This window comes from Oryctolagus cuniculus, chromosome 1 (assembly GCF_964237555.1).
Source record: "Oryctolagus cuniculus chromosome 1, mOryCun1.1, whole genome shotgun sequence".
Lineage (NCBI taxonomy): Eukaryota > Metazoa > Chordata > Mammalia > Lagomorpha > Leporidae > Oryctolagus > Oryctolagus cuniculus.
The window spans coordinates 48,684,729-48,690,205 of NC_091432.1; the positions used below are offsets into that span (position 1 = coordinate 48,684,729).

Here is a 5,477-nt window from a genome sequence, read left to right on the forward strand (position 1 = left end):
GTCTATTCAAATCCTCATTCATTTTTCAACTGGGCTGTTTGTTGATGTTGTTGCATTTCAGAAGTTCTCTATATATTCTGGATTCTGCTATTATTTCTTAGGACAGTCTCTCCTTTCTGCTGTCCTTCTGTGCCTTAAAACAGATCTTTTCGTATTGTTTAATGGGTCAGTGAAGTGCTGTTCATGTTTTAAAGCAGGTTTTTTTTTTCACTCTGTAATTCATTTTTGGTACTTTCTCTTGCTGTCTTTTTTTTTTTTTTAATCTTATACCTCCACAGGAAAACACAGCACTATTGAGTGACTACAACATCCCATGGAGAACATCAGTCTTTAGTCACAGCATTGAGAGCTCTTGGTTTCACAGCTCCACAAGCCCTCTTTGAAATGACCTTTCTCTGCTGTCTTTAAGATCAGCATCTTTTCTTCTGCCCTCTCAAATCTGTTAACCCCATGTGTTAACCCCATGTGCATTTCCAGCTTTATATGTTCATCCCTATAAGTTCTGTTTAAAAATGTCTTCCATTTCTCCGCTCAGTATGTTCATGTATGTAACTATATTCTTGAACATATTTATAATAGCCATTTTAAAGTCTTCCTCTGCTAATGTCATGATTTTGTCATTTCTAGGTCTGTTTCTATTGAATGATTTTTCTCCTTGTCATGGGTAACGTTTTCCAGCTTTTTCGATTATCTAGTAACTTTTATTAAATTCTGGACATCATTAACACTGCTGAATGTGTGAAGTCTTTTCCTATAAACAATATTTCTGTTTTATGTCTTGCAGTAAAGTTATTTGGGTATCAGTGTGGTCAATTTGAAGCTTGTTTCAAAGCTTAGTAGGGCAGATTAAGGGTAGCTTTTGCTCAAAGGCTAGTTTAGTCCTACTTCTAAGGTGTGTCCTAAATGTTCAGTGAGATCTCTCTGCTTTGAATGTTAGGAGTTTGTCTCCTAACCCTGCGTAAGCTTCAGGAATTCCTCAATTTGTTGTTACCCAGGTGTTCTTTGCCCAGTCTTAGGGATTTCTTCACCTACATATATGCATCTTAGTATTCAGCAACAAACTCAATACATGTTTTCTGATTGTGCTCTTACATATACATCTCCTATTTTATGGATATGGAATCCTCATGAGTCATCCTTTCATCATGTTAATTAGAGTACTGTTCATGTCCTTCCTGTTTCTTCAGCTGATGGTATTTCATTGAGAGACATTTAGCCTGCCATCTATCTCCACTTGGGCACAATTTTGGGGGTATCTATTCTTTTCAAATAGACAATGAGTTTCAATTGGCTGGTGGTAGTCTATTTAGTAAATTCTAGTTTAATCAGAACTGGCACTGTGTGTGCTTTCTCAGCTGTGTAGGTGGGTGGTGGGGGGCCCCTTGAAACTGCTCACTCATGTTGGTGTTGGTTTCTGTAATCAAGGTCCTCTGGTGGTGGTGGGATTGGAAGGAAGCTTCCCACACGTGATCTCTTGTAATCCTCACAGAATTCTCACAACCACTGTAATTACTATTCTAGTTTCACAGGTGAGAAAGGTTCAGAGAGGTTCAGTGGTCTGCCAGTGTCGCAGAACTTGTGAGTGAAGAGCCAGGATTAGAACCCAGGCTGTCTAACCTGCACTCTGTGCCCCTGTCTACTGCTTTACACGGGGGGTGTCTGCCCCGTGGGTGGAACTGTTCATGGTTTTCAGAATAAGGACAGATACTGTCTGCTGTTAAAATTTGGTCTTTTCATTTCTAACTTTTTTATTCAATCTTGAAACTATAGCCCATACTTTTTCCATATTGGAAAGTATTTTCTTCAGTTAACTTCCGTGAAGTTAAAATGCTCAGTGAGACTGCTGAGACAAAGGGTAAATATTTTTTAGGAATTTCATACTTACTTTAAATTATAAAATTAAAAGAAAATGCAACGTGCGTATGATTTACCAGTACCTTCTATCAACAGTGCATCGGAGTGCCTGCTACTCCGTGGGGTAGCTTTTTAACTGGTGTCTTTGGAAGACCTAAAGTTTTATGGTGTCTAATGGTGGAATTTGAGGCACAGTGACATATGGACGGGGGAGATATTTTTGGGAGCAGTCACTTCCCTGTATCTCCCAAATCCCTTACAGACCCCCTTTCTCCTCCGGGGGCAGGGTCTGGGCTTGGGGCACCTCTGCCAGGATCCTGCTGATCTATGTTCTTGCCTGACATTCGGCAGCTGTCGTGGAGGCGTGGGCTGCAGGCGCGGGTCCCCACGGGCCGTGTGCAGGCTGCAGGCCGGGGAGCCTTTCCCGCCTAATCCAAGGGGCGCTGCTGGCAGTGGGGAGGGAGACAGCTGGATGTAACTGATCTGCAAAGGAATGGAATGGTGCAGGCCTCCCAGCACTGGGCTGGGCTGTCTGCATGCTGCCTGTCCCAGCTGCCGAGTCTTTAACCCTTCCCTCTCTCACTTCTGTCTCCCTGCATCCTGGGACTTGATGTCACCCAGCTCGGCCGTCCCAGGAGACCCTTGAGGAATCCACTTCCCTGGCTGGGTCTGCACACCTTGCACTCATCTCCCACGTGATAGCTCCTGGCCATGCTCACGTAGGAGCAGGAGGCTCAGGTCCTACCTGGGGGAGAGGAGGGCTCCTGCCCTAGAAGACAACAGGCTTCTCAGTGGGCCTGGGAAATGGCAGAGGCCGTGTGTTCAGAGCGGGGAGGACACACCACCACCAAGGACAGTGGAGGGAGCACGCGGTTTGGGATCTGGTGCTGCCTCTTCCATTGCTCAGTTTGCGGTGGGACTGGGACTGAGTCACTGTCTCTCTCTCTCTCTCTCTCTCTCTCTCTCTCTTTCTCTCTCTCTCTTTCTCTAGGATCAACATGGAGCTGGAAGAAGAAGATCTTTAAGGTTCTGGTAACAATAGCACCATTCATTGAATACCTACGCTAGGCCAGGGGCTTGATCTATAAAAGTCCTCATCACCACTTGGCCAGACCCTTGTTCCCAGTTTAGCAACGAGGAAACTGAGACTTGGTGCTCAGGCACACAGCTGTTAGGCAGCCTGACCCCACCATGCAGGCTGACCCACAGCATCCTGCTCCCTCTTCAGCTCCCACTCTCTCTAAGTGGGGACATGGTTCAGGGGGGACCAAGGCGAAGGCACTGCTGTGTCTGGCACAGGAGAGGCAAAGGCTTAGCTGTGAGCCTGGATCCTGCTGGGTGAGGGTGGGCTGGGGCTGTATGGGGTGCCTTCCTCGTGCCCTGGACCTGGCTGAGCTGGAACCCTTTGGCTCAGCCGGGCAGCCTTGCACACAGGCATGGCTTCTGCAGTTGTCCAGCCCTTTTCCCATGCATGATCTCATTTGACCCTCCTGCCAACCGGGAATGAAGAACCTGTTGCCTGTCCACGCCATGGGGCACTGAGAACTGGAGTTGGCCCATGTCCTCCAGCTGCCAACTGGCTGAAGGGCAGCAAGAGTCCTTGTTCCACTGCCCCCTCTGGCTTCCTGGAGGGAGGGGCCCTGAGCCCCAGCTCCCAGACACCCAGCAACCGTCCTGGTCTCCTCTCTGGCTGAGAAGGAGCACGGGAGTGTGGGCTCCAGTCCCGCTTCCTCCACTCTCCTGCTGTGCAGGTTGCCTCCCGTCTCTGAGCCTTAGCTTCCTCGTCTGTTGGAAGGTGAATGTCGTGTGAGGAATAAAGAAGGGCTGGAGCCAGGGTGCAAGGCCTGCTTCCCCAAGCAGAGCGCAGACACAGGCCTGGGAGGTCCCAGACCAGCAGGACCCTGGCCCCTGGGGCACCAGAGGCCAAAAGCAGGGCTCCTGTGGGCTGGGCTTCTGCAGCATTCCAGGTTAGGCAAAGGTACAGAGACAGGAATAGGAGGTGTGTGGCGTGAACAGGTTGGCCGGTTTGGGGAGGTGGGGTCTTCCTGGCAAGTGGGGGCTAAGTAGCAGCCTAGAGGGTAGCAGAGCTCTTGGGAATGGCTTCTCCATGGGTGCAGGGGCTGCACCGCTTACCCAGCATGCTGTCTGCCCGTCTCCACCACCCCCACCCAATCCCTGGGCTGCCAGGATCTCTGGGCAAGGGGCCGGGGCAGGGCGGGGGTAGTGGAGTCCCGGCTTGGGAGAGACAGCTGTGCAGGCCTCCTGCCTGCTGCAGGGGATTAACTGGCACCACCACAGTATGTTGGGGGCACCTGGCTCCCCTGCACCCTTTAACTCCTTGCTGTCCAGGCTCCTCTCCTTCAGGCTCAGAGACATGCTTGTACTCTCCTCTGTTGGATGTAGAGACACGGAGGTCATGTAGATCTAAGGTGGGGTCTTCCCAGCCGGTGGAGCCTGGATCCATCACTGTCCCTTCTCATGCTTGCTGTGGTCCAGTGAGGCCCTGGGTTTTCCACCACACGAAGCCCTACTTTCTCCAGTGGCTCCTTCCAAGACCTGTAGTTGAGTCATTGTCAATCAAAGAAACTTCCCCAGGACCTTCCGTCCTGCCTCACTTCATTCTGGTTGGCGGCTTTATCTCCACTTCTGGTGAGCAGACACTGTGCACCGGACCCATTTCCTCATCTTCCCAGGCACACAGCCGGACTACATCCCCCAGCCTGCCTTGCAGTTGGGTGTGGCCACCTGTGGTCAGCATGAGCTGAGGAAAACCAACTCCAGAGCACTTCCGGGCACCACTTGCACTGGCTGGTGGACCAGAGCATGGCCACGCTGGGAGGCTTGTGCTGCAGGCAGTGTAGCCTCAAGACAGAGGAGCCAGGAGCACTGGATGATTTTGAACACAAGGTTCCAGATATTCAGAAACACCTGTCTTGGCCTTTTTCTTTTAATAGAGGGGAGGAATAAGCTATCATATTTGAACTACAGAAAAGATCTGACTTGCTGTGCAAGAAAAAATATACAAGGAATTTGGTTCCTCCCTCCTTCTACCTCCTCCAGGAAAGCAGGAATGAGGGGACCCGAAACTCAGGAGAGCGATTTCCTGAGACTGTATCATTGAACGTTCAACTTGAAGTTGTTCCTGAACTTGCCCTCTGCCTTCCCTAAACCATCATAAAAGCATGTGGGACCCCAGACCTCGTGTGGTGCAGGCTTCAGGGAGATTGGGTGCAAGGCCCTGGGGAGGTAGGCCCAGGGGTGGGGCCTGGTGCTGATAGAGCTAACAGGAGTGGCATGGAAAGGGTTAAGGCTTCTGTGAGCCCGATTGGCTGCTCTCTTGGTGAGGGTAGTAAAATCAGCATGTCGCCTCCAATTTGCTCCGGCCTGACCTTGAACGTGAATCATTCCATCACAATGTCCTTATTGATTTCCACAGGAAGAGGATTAAGCCCAGAAAATCAGGGCGGGAACTTGAGCCTGCACCACGGAGAATGGGATGGTTCTGCGGCTCAAGCCCCCTCGTGTTTGCAAATACGTCACAGGGGGCTGCAGACCCGGCAGCCACCCTGCTTGGCCACCAACTCTCGCAGAGGCCAGGCTGGTCCTGGGATTCTGTTTCGTCA

The 5,477-nt window shown here is 50.5% G+C and overlaps 1 non-coding gene across 1 annotated transcript; it reads right to left on the minus strand.

The window, feature by feature from the left end:
• Positions 1-262: 262 nt before the first annotated feature.
• On the minus strand, positions 263-391 carry LOC127487673 (small nucleolar RNA SNORA25). The gene has a single exon (XR_007914720.1). It is a non-coding gene; the product is annotated as a small nucleolar RNA SNORA25 (small nucleolar RNA).
• Positions 392-5,477: the final 5,086 nt, after the last annotated feature.